Consider the following 11,930-nt stretch of genomic DNA (forward strand, 5'->3'; position numbering starts at 1 on the left):
ACTTAACTTATTTCAACTTATATATTATATTTATCTATGCTGAATCAGTCTATAATATTGTTTTCCATGAATAAATATATTTTTTTCCTAGTTGGTACTCACACACACATGTCTCTTCAAAACTTGAACCCCTGACCTCCCTTTGGGAAATAAGAGGCCGATACCGCTAGGCCACTGGCCAGATCGAATGGAACGATACATAGACAAATAAATCCTTTATGAATTCCAAAGTACTCCTTTAATTTTAATTAAGGGGATTCATTATTCGAAGGGAAGTAGACTACTCAAGAATTTCACATTTCATTTATATCATAATTGAATAAAGAATTCAGAAAATCTAGTATTTACTAGCGGATTTGGTCTTTCTTTCCCTTTTTTTCTTTCTATTTCATATGTTAGGCGTAGCTAGTATAAATATCTTTAGCAATCTAGAATAAATAAATAAATAAATCTCTCAGGTTGCATTTTGTTAAAAAAAATACTAATTTTTATATTTTAAAAATCAACTAATATTATGTATTTCCTAACATAAAATTAATAAGGTGACTTATAACGAAAACACATCCTCTAATGCTTATGAAATTACATTTTTACTATTGTACAATATATGTAATGGACTACAATATATGTAAAATATTAAAAACGTTTTACACAATTAATAGTATAGAAATATACCAATGCCCTGGGTGCACTCTAGTTGTGACCAAAATTTAGATTTTGCAACTTTTGCGCTTCCGTTCTCACACTCACTTCCGCTCTGTAGTCGCTCCTGCTCTGTGTAACTTTAGATATAACCACTCTTTCTTCAAAAGGAAGTGAAGGGTTCGAGCTTCATATGGACATTTACCGGTATGTGTAATTATTTACCTTTAAAAAAAATGTTCTAATACATTTGGGTAATGCCAATACATTTTGATTACTCCACTAATTTTTTGTGCTCTTGGTGTCCACCTTCAATTTTATTTTCCCTCTATTACTCATTATTAAGGCGGGGAGGGGGGGGGGGGGGGTCTCTCTTGGTTGCATTGTTAATTGCCTCATTTTTGCAACCAGTTTCATTCATCATTGAAAGGTTGTCACAAATAATCTAAAATGACTAGTTTGATATGCTTTACACTAGATATGAATTCATTTTTACAACACCGTAATAAGGGTGGATGTTAATGTGGTGGTATTCATAAAGTTGTGGTAGAGAAAGATCATTGTAATGCCACTGTGTTTTATCAAGGGTGTCAGAAGTGCAGAACATCTTCTTAGAAATTTCAGAAGTGGTCACCGGGACGGAAGGAGGATTTCGTGCTAGTAGGTACTTATTAGAATGACGCTGAGAGAGGATAGTGGACTGATTAAATCTTCATCAGTTTATACGTAACCAAGATACTATTCATGAGGGTGTCATTTGGAGGGGTTGCTGGTGTTGCACTTGGAGGAGGAACCAAAGTTTCTATACTGTATAAAATGTGAATTTTTTTTTTTTTTTTTTTTTAGGGTTATCATTCGCAATAATTAGCTGTTGCTATGACATTGATGACAATATGGAGGATGGAAAAGTTCCGTATTCAATTAAAATAAGACAAGGAGTCAAATTCACATGTACTGATATTAGAGAAGTAGGGTGTGCCAAGGACAGGAGGATTAGACCGAACACCTATATAAGGATTAAAAAGTTATAATGAGTTGACTTTCGATAAATAGAATTACTGGTTGATTTTATTATCGGTAAGTTTATCACTAACTGGTGATGCATAGATTCAGTTGCAGGGTTAGCTTTTGACATTGCTCCAATTTAACCAATGGGTGCAGATGAAAGCTAGTGGTACCAGACCAGTTGGTACTTTCTGTAGACAAATGCGAAGGATGATGTAAGGACTGAGGTTCATAACTCTTAGTTCTTTATTCATCCTGGTGAAAACAAAATGCTTCACGGTATGAAGCAGATGTTTAGAGGATCGGCAAGCAGAGGGACGTAGTGATTTTGACACCATTTCTAATATAATCGAGCTGGACCATTCGAGATTACTGGATCCTTGAAGCCATTTTTTTAAATTGCAATGGAAATGATAGAGCATTTTTACGGAATTAGTTGAGGGATTGTTGACTATTTAGAAGGGTCAGGATTTTGGTTGGGATGTTGGTTAGTTTCTATATTAAATTAGCACAATTCTGGTTTATTTCGAACTAGTGAGACATCAGTTCATATGAATAGAGGGGATTACAAGACAACTTAGATGCATCAACGTGGTGATTCACACTTTGCATTAAGTTCTGTCTGGTGGAAGGGAATAGGGAAGTGGACGCTCTCAACAACCGATAGAGTATTCATATCTTTTGATTTGTTGTTAAGTTCACAGTTGAAGTTTTAGCCTGTATAATAATGACACTGGTTGTTATCATGGAAATTAAGGCAGTCAACTGCAAATATTGGGGTTAATCTTCGTGGAGGTGTTACCTTACTCAGCTAGAGCTTAAGGTACTGACGGAGGATGAGTAGTTTCTGTTAGTGTTGTCAGAATGAATGCGATTTAAAATCGGCACTTCTTCTTAATGCACTCGGACGATTATAAGGTACATCAGGACATCGAATATCTGTTCTAATAAACCGGTTGCTGTAAGGACATGTTTAATTGGTATATCTGGATGGGTTGATTTTAAACTAATGTTATGCGTATGAGATGTATGCTACGACTATGTGTGATTTAGTTCATTGTTAAGTTTAAAAATCGGTACATGGTTGAATTGTAGGCATGGTTTATTTGCCAAAGTATAACTAAATATACTTAAGGAGGCATGGTTGATTTGTCAAAGTATAACTAAATATACTTAAGGAGGCATGGTTGATTTGCCAAAGGCATGGTTGAATTGCCCATGTATAAATAAATATATTCTTAACGGCATGATGGATTTGCTATAGAATAATTGAAAAAAAATTGCTTTGTTAAATTTGTTTTTGACTTTTGGTATTGCATATAGATTAGCGTTACCAAATTTGTTCGCACTGGATGTATAGGACTTTTGTGCGATTATCCTATGGAACATGGGGGAAAAGGGATCATTACCTTAACTACATATTAGGTAAGATTGAGTCGTTGTTAGATACAACCTAGGAGTTATATAATTGCGATGCTTCTTACATATCGGAACCTTGTTTATTATGGGATGCATTGGAATTCGGTGGAGCCTATACATAGTGGCTGAGTCCACACGATAACGGAAATGAATTTAAAAAAAAATAATAATAATAATTCAGAGTTTCGTCAATTCCGGGGATGAAATTCCTTTTATTAGGGGGGAAGATTGTAATACCCCTAATTTTAAAAAGAACTTAATTGGAATTTAATTATTGTATTTTAGGTACTTATGTGGATATGTGTTTACGTGAGTTTATGTTATTTGTTTAATTGTCAATTGTTTAAATTGGTAATTGATTTCTTTGTGGTTATTGAATTATATGCTTATGTGGATGTTCATTAACGGGTTAAATTAATTTGGTTGTTTAACTAACATTATCTATTTAATTGAAATTATAAAATAGGTGACTTGAATTGAATGGTTAAATACATTGTTTCAATTAAAATGTTTAATTTATTAAGGATGGGATTGGATGGTATGGAGTAAATGGGTACGGTTAATACCCATGGATGTGTATACATGTATATATGGGTATATATGTATATGTGGATTAGTAATAATTATTAACAACTGAATTATATTTTTATTCATTATATAGGGTGTAATATAATTCTATGGTTTTGTATATGCTTACGGGTTAGCCGACTTAGGGTAGTTTATTTTATTTTTCTTTTCCATCTTCCCTAAGAATTAAAATTAGGTTTTCCTTAAGCCTATATAAATATTACATTAGACGTCGGCTTAGGGTTAGAAATCAATAAAACCTTGTGCACAAACAGAGAGTGTTAAGAGAGAAACTAAGAGAAGGGGATAAGGGTTTTGGCCAAAGAATTAGGCTGGACCAAGGACGAAAGTTGAGGGTCGTTTGAGGGTTAGAACCAGACAAGAGGAGTCCCTAACGGTAGTTACGATCGCCGAAAGAACCTAGGAAGAAGACGGTTAAGGTTTTAATTCGAAACCAAGAGGCAAGTTCTATTTTGTCTTTCTCCCCATGGCCTGTGTTCTGTGCATACCTAGATGATCTCTAGGATTTTAATTAAATATTAATTGAGTTTTTGCATGTGTATTATATGTCAAAGTGATCATCTGTATATGTTTAATGTTTGTCTAAAATATTCCTTGCAAGTTTGAGGGTTCGTCGTCTGTTCTTAAGGTATAACAAATTGGTATTGTTTTAAACGTTGTATTATTTCTTACTGTTGTAAACTAAGGACTGGGGGTGATACTAGATAAATGTTAGACTGTTAAGAGCAGTTTTAGGGAAGAACAGAAGGGTAGGAAAAGGCAGGAGATGGAGCAGATGATTAGAAACGGAGCTGAAAGGGGTTTAGTACTCTCAAAGAAGGAGAGAGCCGGCTCCAGGAGGTTGGGAGCCGGCTCCCCCCTTCATAGAGCCGGCTTCAAGGGCTAGGGAGCTGCCTCTATGGTGCTTAGAGCCTACTCTATTGGTTCGAGAGCAGGCTCCCTTGTTTTCCCTTGTTTTGATGAATTTTGGAATAGTTTTGGGCACTATTTTGGATGTGTTTAGGATTCTTAATTGTTTTAAGGACTGGAATAAGAATTTTAAAAGTAATTTCATGGGATTTTAAACTCTTTAATTTCATAATTTGATCCAGAGTGAAAATAGAATAAAAAGTATAAAAATAAGTAACTTTGCACGCTGGTAGCGGATAGGAAGGACTAAATTGTTTAATCTTGTTTTAAAAATTTAACAGATTGGAGCATAGACTCTAAACATGATATTATGCTGTAATTGAACCCACAGTGCATAATTTATCTCTATATGCTAATGGTATTCATAGTGTGGAAGTTTTAAGCAATGTCACACACGGTTGACGGATATAAAGTATTTAGTGCTTACATTTTTTTTTAGCAACCTAGATATCTGGAGTAAGATTTTCAAAGTTGTTTTGGATGCATAATAGGGTCTTATACACATTAGATTTTGTTATGTTTCTCTTGGATTTTATTGAAGAATAAATTACATATTTTCTGTCAATTACATGGATGTTGGTCTGGTTTTTAATTAAAGAATTAGTAAATTATATTCTGTCAATTACATGGATGTATACTAGATTTTGAATTGATGAACTATTAAATCTTGTCTCGTCAATTACATGGATGGATTCTGGATTTTAAATTGACGAATGATTAAACTTTGTCTCGTCAATTACATGGATATTATTATGGATTTTTAGTTGATGAACTGTTAAATTCTGTTTTTATCAACTATATGGATTATGTGGATTTAATTTGATGTACTGTTTAAAGTGTTGCATCATTTACGGATTATATGTATTATATGCACCGGTATGGGAATGTGGCATATGGAAGGACAGATTAGATCAAAACGCTAATTCCTACCCATTCATACATACGGAATGGATTAACTAAAACAGTTCAACGACATATTAGATGGTTGTTTATATTGGATGGTTTTATGTCCTATTAACTAAAATAGTTGAACGACATATTAGATGGTTGTTTATATTAGGGATTTAATTAAAATATTTAAATCCTAATTATATGTTCTGTTTTAGCGACGAACAGTTGACCGGCACAACATTATATTTGGATGGAATTTATATATATAATTATGGTACCGCGATTTGAGCTTGAATCTCACAGTTAAAGGTTAGGGAGCGTATATGCAGTAGGATGCGTAGCTGGCTATGTTGGTTGAGGTATACCCTGTTAGGCTTAGGTAGTCATGCCCACTCAGGTGCGTTTTGCATGTTGCCTTCTATTCAGGTTGAGACCCCCATCATAGTCCAGTGAGAGTCCTGTAGTGTGCATATATATATTTATTTACGGACTATATAGATATGGTTGAGAATCTAGGATGTATCTGCGTATCGGGTCTATGTTTAGATTGTAGTTAGGATAGAACTTATTCGTGGGCCTAACCCACTATTATTTTTCAGGTATCGGACGGTTCCAATCTTAGAGCTTGTTCGTGCTGAACAGAGACGGTCTCTCATTCTTCCGACTGTGTAGGATCGCTATTTGTATTTAGCTTTGGATTTCTTTTTTTTATTTTTTATTTTGTCTTCAATTTGGATTTTCTAGGGGTCCACATGGTATGGATTTCCGAGTTGTATTTTGGAAGATCAGTTGTTATCAGAAGACTTTATTAATCAATGGAAATTTATTCCGAGGTTTTCATTATTGGATTATCAGTTTAGTACCTTTTCAGCAATTTTCTTTTATTCTTGCTTATTATAATTGTATTCTGTGTTCATTTATTGCTAATTGGTTTGATATCCTTGGGTAATCGGGCGTGGGCCTGGCCAACCCGCATCCAGAAATCCGGGGGTCTTACAGTTGGTATCAGAGCACTCTAGGTTCAAGTGTCCTAAGGAGTATCTTTCATTATAGGACTTCCGCGTTGCGTCTCGTAAAACTTAGAGCCATATTAGGATTCGTTGTACTCTATTTACGGTTCGTTAGTCAGAGCAGATGTCAATTGATGTAATGACCCGGTCATTTTTCTTCCTTTTCTTTTTCTCAGATTTTAATAGATATTTTTTTCCGTTGTCTTTTTCTTTTTGGGTTCAGTTTTTCATCACTTGATGTCATCTCGAGTGCTCTGGAATGATTTCCGAGACTCTTTTATTTGGATTGACAACTTCCTTTGGCGATTGTGTCATTTTCATATTTTATATTTCTGAACACTATTCACATTTTGTTTTTTTCTCGTTTATCCTTTTTCCTTGCACAACCTCACTTTTTGTGCTCGGATTTGATTCCGGTTTTGCATGCATTCATGATATTTGATTTTCATGATAGTGGTATTTTTACTTTTCTAGAAAAGCATGTTGATTGCTTACTTCTTTCATAAAAGGGCATTAATGCATACTTTAGTGTAATTATTCTTAACTTATGGAGTTTTAGTGTAATTAAATAAAGTAATTATTTTTCATCTAGGGGACCATTTTGTAATTAAATTTGGAAGATATTTTCAAAAAGGACCTTTTTGCAATTTTTGAAAAGTGTGACAAGTGTCACACTCTCATTGGTCCACTTGTTGACATTTGTGTGGAAACACTTTAATGCATTGGATGATGACATTTGGAGGGTGAGGATTCACCCACTTGTTGGCCTAGGATTGGTGCACTTGTTGGCTTGGATGGTTGACAAGTGTAGGTGTGGAATTAAGCCTAGGAAGGAGCCATGGATTGGTGACAAGTGTAGGTTCACAATTTAGTCTTGCAAATATCTTTGGGCCACTTTGGGATTATGGTTTTAAAGGAGGGTTTTTGTGCAATTGACCATAGATGTGTGTGTTGACCATGGTGTAAGAGCACATAGTGAGTGGAGGATTTCTATTTTCTCCACTCACACTTAACCACATTATTTCATTATCTTCCTTATAAGAAAACCCTAGCCTCCATGGATGGAGCTTGAAGCCTTAGGCATTGACCTTAATCTTTGAGGCCCTTCCACTTACTTTAGACCGTAAAGCTTGGAATACTTTTTGTTCCCCTCATCCTCCTCTTCAAAATCCTTGAAGGATATAGCCTAACTCCTAGTTTTTCTTTGGTATCTAGAGATTCAATTCTCTAGTGAGGTATTGATCTATTATTTGAAGTATTTTTATGTCATTATTGAGTGTTTTACATGCATGGAAGAGAAGTGCTTGTATTTTTCCCTTAAATTGTTTTAACTTAAAATTAATCTTGTCAAATTAAATATATAATATGAAAATATACTCAATTAGATTTCATTTAGTTTTGGTTTCATGTAATTTGGATTTAAAATGAATTAGTTATGAATTTTTGAAGTTGCAAGCTAGTTGCTGGAAATTTGAAGCTTTTCTTTTTTGGTCTGGAAATGAATTTTTATATGGAGTTGTGGTGCTTCAATTGCCTTGAAATTTTTACTGGAACTTCCCCCACGGGTTTTACACTACTCAGAATTTTTTCACAATGTTAGAGCATTTCTAAATTGTTTTAAAAATCTGAAACTATCTGCTGTCCATGTTTTTATTGCAGCTGGAAAACATATTTTTAGATGATTTATTTCACTAACCTTTTGACATTGGATTATGGCTTAAATTTTTAGTTTTACACTCTCATATGTTTACTTCCAAAATAAATTAGGTTTGCCCAATTTGGATGTCAAATGAATTTTTCATGAATTTTCAAAGTTGGAAGCTACAGGCTGAAAATGTGTTTTCTGGGCAGAATTTGTTTCAAAGTTGTGGGTCAAAACTTTTTCAATTGGGAAAATATTTTGTTAAAATAAATTGATATTATCAAATTACAGTGTTTAAGCTTTCATTGGGCTTTGGATTCATTCAATTTAGGTTAGAATTGAATTTTTTATGAATTTTACAAATTGAAGGTAGCAAGCTGAAAAATCTGTTTTGCGGATTGAAAATTTAGGGCGATTTTATTTCGGTGGTAATTGGGATTTTCATTCCAATTGAGGTAGGGAATGTTTTAGGATTATTTGTGTGTTGTATTGTGTGTTTGACATGATTATATAACATATATGTATGCCTTGTATCAAATCTAGAAAGTTAGTAATTTTTATTTCTTTGTATAAGATTTAAAATTTATGATGATGTATAACTTTGATTTGAATTGTAACATGCTAGGAAATTATGCTTAGATATGTTGGTTAACATATATTAAATTTGGATCATTTGATTAAGAATTATAACTTTTATTTAATATTTATCTTTAGTGATAGTTTAATTCACATGGTTGTATCAAGCATTAAATCAAGTTGTAATGTGGCATTTAAATAGGCCTTGGCATGTTCTCTAACATAGATTAAATTGAGGGCATTTGGAATTGTTTAAAAATCTAGAGGAAATTAATTAATTAGCTTGATTAATTTTGTTTTAAGTGTTTTAATCACTTAACTTGTCAATTGATGTTATATATATGATGACCATGACATGTCTTTCAATATATATTAAATTGAGATTATTTGGATTAACTTGGAATTTAGAGAATTTAACTATTTATGTTTAATTAAATTCTACTTTATTACTCCATGGATTTAATTGCATTTTGGAAGTTGTTTCTATATTTAAATCATGGATTTGGATTTGATGTATGTTCACTTGATTACTTTTGAGCATTGGATAATATAGTTGTTACTTTTATATTCATGAGAATATGTTTTTCCTTATTGAATATATTGTTGCTATATGTAAGGAATTGCACACTTTGTATTTGACATCTTACATGCCATAGTAGTTGTAAATTTTGAGCATGTATTGTATAAGTTTCCAAAATTTGGATTGTGCTTGGTAAATTGTTGATATCTTGTATATACATGTTGATATATATACGTTGTTGCACAATTTGTTGATTTTGGAAACTTGGGGATGTCGTTGTTTGGCTACGGCTAGGACTTGGTTCTAGTACGGGGGATTGTCCCTCTATATAGTCTAGTGCGCACATAGGGAGGTTACCCATGGGCTAGTAACCCTAAAGTAACTATGTTGTAGGTCTGATCCGGCGTGACGTCCGAGTATCCACTTTATTTGATTTCGTATTTCATTTCAAGTTGATAACTAGATGATATCGTAACTTGTTGTTCCTTATTTGATTTCCTATTTTGAGCTTAAGATGTAGTTTTGTGAAAGCATGCTTCATGCGTTGTATTGGAGGTTCTATTGTTGGTTAAATTGCATCGATATCATAATTTGTGTTTTGATGTTCAAATGTAGTTTAGGAATGACCTTATAGATTCATTTTGAATATAGACGTTAGGTGGCATGACCCACACTTGTTGTTTTCGTATTTTAGATTTCAAGTTGAAGACTTTGAGAATCTATATCTTATTGCCTTGTATGACATGTTTCCATGTTGTTTGAATTGCATGAACAATGTGATTATGATATAAATGATCTAGGTAGCTTAGGATGCTCCCTGGGTCTCATCTTGACATAGACGTTAGGTGGCATGAACCCCTTTAACATGTTTCACCATAAGGTGATAAAATTGTAAAATGCTAGGTCGATGCATGCTCATCTCATACGAGTAGCTTTATGTTACTCACCCCTACGATATTGGGGCATATTTCAGGTACATGACTCAGGATTTGAAGATTCCATTGCTCCTTGGATGGCTTACAGTTTCTAAGTTTCTATTTTATGCAAGTGTTAGCATAAGATGCCTCTTTGTAGCCCTATTTGTTTAAACTTGTATTCATTGATTCGTATATGTAAAGTGTACGTAAGTGCACTCTTTTCAATGTATTTAACATGTATGAGATGAGGCCGGAGGCCAATGACATGTATCTCGTTTTCTATGCACTTATGTTTTCAAAGTTTATTAGGAAAATATTAGAAAATGTTAAGTCATTGTTTCATAACTTTCGTATCGGGTGTTGGAATTTCATATCTTTTCTGCCTGGACTCAGAATCAGACGATTCTTGAGTCTAATTTTGTTCATTTTTCGTTGTCCTTCAAATGGTGTGCACGGTGGCACCCTTTTCAGTGAGAAATAACCATTTTGCCCTTAGTTCATCTCTTTCGGCTTAGGCATTCTTGCTTCATTTGCTTGACTCATTTGAGTTCCGTGGCTTCATGGAGAGTCATTTTGGGGCCTTAGGGATGACGTACATCTCTTGAGGTCATTTGGCTTCTTTCGCTTCCGCATTTCGGGTTCGTTATTGGGTCAACTTCCGGTTCATCACTAACGCACCGGGTTGAGAAATCCAGGTCTTTACAATTGACTTCAGTAGATACAGAGTGGTTGAAACTAGGAGTAGGATGGGGTCTGAGGCGAAAGCGATAAAGACCCGAAGGAGTAAAGGAGTACGTTATCGAGTTCTTTGCTAGAAGCAGAACTTGGGATCGAAGGTTTAGTTTCGGGGTTGGCATTACTTAGAAAGTATAAGCCAAGGAAAGATTAAGGTGTAGGTGTTAGGTCACCGCATTTCGGTGCCAACACAATTTTAGTTGTTCTCAAAAAGGAGACAAGCGAAAAATAGGAATTGTTGGTCTCTCCTTGGAATGTCGCTACACCACAAGCTTAAGAGTGTGAATTTTATGGCGAGGGCCAAGAGTTTTACATTTATAGAAGCCACTACTACCTTTCACTATAAATATAGCTAGGGCGAGTAGGGATCGTCCCAAGGGATTGGAGTCGTACTTGATTGTGGAATCGCAATTAGGGTTAGTAGGTCGAATAATCAAACAAATGGTTGGTTGGTTAATTAAACTAGAGAACAACTAAATTAAACTAAGTAATTGAATGTAACAAAGAGTAAGTAAGAGGGAGAGAGACCTTGGGGTTTAGAGGTCACCACCAAACAATGTTTTTCTACACTTCCAACAAGTGACTAATGAGGGTAAAATGTGTTGCAATATTTGTGTGTGTGTGTTTGGTTGATTCAATTAGCAAGGGTGACCAATTAAGCATACATTGTCTAATCAATATGTGAAAAGCACAATATATCTAGCAATTAAGTATATATTGTCTAAATAGCATGTAAAAAGCATAACATATCTAGTAAGTCATTAATCCTATCATTAAGTTCACAAGCCAAATACACCACAAGGTTAGAGACATATGCTACTTGCATTCAAAAGTATGGAACATCAAACAATTAGCATGGATTGTCCTCTTATCTAACAACTATGCTATTACTACACTACAATTAAACTAATGACATGAAATTAAACTAACTAAGCTAAGGGAGAGGCATAATCCATCAAGAAATGAGCATGGACCATCTAAAAAATCACAAGAGCATTCTTTTAAGCACAATGTTTTGACTATCCCTAAATCCATAGCATTAATACACATAGACATGCATCAATTACTTAAGAAAA

At 34.1% G+C, this 11,930-nt stretch overlaps 1 long non-coding RNA gene across 1 annotated transcript; it reads left to right on the forward strand.

The window, feature by feature from the left end:
* The first annotated feature begins 7,667 nt into the window (after positions 1 to 7,667).
* LOC132286380 (uncharacterized) lies at positions 7,668 to 10,401 on the forward strand. Its single transcript, XR_009472760.1, has 2 exons — positions 7,668 to 7,699; positions 10,176 to 10,401. It is a non-coding gene; the product is annotated as an uncharacterized LOC132286380 (long non-coding RNA).
* Positions 10,402 to 11,930: the final 1,529 nt, after the last annotated feature.

This window comes from Cornus florida, unplaced genomic scaffold (genome assembly GCF_030987335.1).
Source record: "Cornus florida cultivar Cherokee Brave unplaced genomic scaffold, ASM3098733v1 CherokeeBrave_3.0.0_Hap2_Chr02, whole genome shotgun sequence".
Lineage (NCBI taxonomy): Eukaryota > Viridiplantae > Streptophyta > Magnoliopsida > Cornales > Cornaceae > Cornus > Cornus florida.